We start from the raw sequence: 1,285 nt of genomic DNA on the forward strand, positions 1-1,285 counted from the left end.
AAGCTTTACATAATTCTTTAAAAATAAAGTCTATCTCTATCATACATACATAGATATATTCACAGAATAAAGATATATGGAATTAAAATCTAAGTTTATGTTTATTTTATTTTTAATTAAAAAAAATTTTTTAGGCGAGATAACCCTTGGTTGACCTCACAGATTGCAAGGACTTTGTCGGTTTATAATCCCTTAATTATTAAATTTTTTTTTTTATTTTTTACACCTACAGCATCTGGTCTTCCTAGGTGGTCTCCCATCCAGGTACTAACCAGGCCCGACCCTGCTTAGCTTCCAAGGTCAGATGGGATTGGGCTTGTTCAGAGTGGCATGGCCATAGACTCCAAGTTTATGTTTAATTAAGCTGAGTTATCAATTTGTTTCTTAAATCCAAAATTTTCATCATTTGATACCCATATATGTGACAATGATTTCATTTATTAAAAACAGGTCAGTTTGTATAGTTAGGAATTTACATAGAAAGAGAGAGAAAAAAGACAGTCACTAATTGGGAATGGAATGGCATAATATGAATAGTAGAAGTTTTTTAATGTAAAGAAGTAGAGTCTTGCAAGAAATAAAAAATGTAAATAGATGGAAAATTCATATAACTTCCATCAGTTCACAGTATTTTAAAATTTAAGGTGAATTGCAAATTATCAACTTCTAGTTCTTCTGTCTCAATTCTAGACTTTCATATATAAAATCATATAGTATATTCTCTTTGGATCTGGCTTCTTTCATTCAGCAGAATACTTTTAGACATTTTCATTTTTTTGCATGATTAGTAGTTTGTTTTTATTGCTGAATAGTATTCCATATTGTGATTGGACTATACTGTGTCCATATACATATTGATGTAAGAATTCATGTGTGACTTATATTACTTCTTTCTAACAATGTTTTACAAAATTCATGCATGTCGGGTTTTCTTTGTACACAGTTTATCATTGCAAAATCAGTTTCATTGGTAAATTAAAAAGCCATTTAGATTTTGTTTTATTTTGATTCAGTTTTGGTAATTTGTGTCTTGCAAGTGGTTGACAGTTTCATGGATATTGTTGAATTTTGTGATATTGTTTGTAATATTCCCTTATTATTCTGGTAATGTCTGAAGGATATGTGAATCTCTCCTTCTGTTCTTGATATTGGTAATTCATGTCTTTTTTTCTTGATGATTCTAACTGGAGGTATACAAATGTTTTCATTCTTTTCAGAGAACTACATTTTGATTTAATTGATATTTTACCTATATTTTTTCTTTGTGTATTCTATTTCATTAATT

At 28.9% G+C, this 1,285-nt stretch overlaps 1 pseudogene; it reads right to left on the reverse strand.

The window, feature by feature from the left end:
• Window positions 1-223: 223 nt before the first annotated feature.
• Window positions 224-342, reverse strand: LOC112475902 (annotated as a pseudogene).
• Window positions 343-1,285: the final 943 nt, after the last annotated feature.

The sequence above is a fragment of the Pteropus alecto genome, unplaced genomic scaffold (genome assembly GCF_000325575.1).
Source record: "Pteropus alecto unplaced genomic scaffold, ASM32557v1 scaffold152, whole genome shotgun sequence".
In the NCBI taxonomy this organism is placed as follows: domain Eukaryota; kingdom Metazoa; phylum Chordata; class Mammalia; order Chiroptera; family Pteropodidae; genus Pteropus; species Pteropus alecto.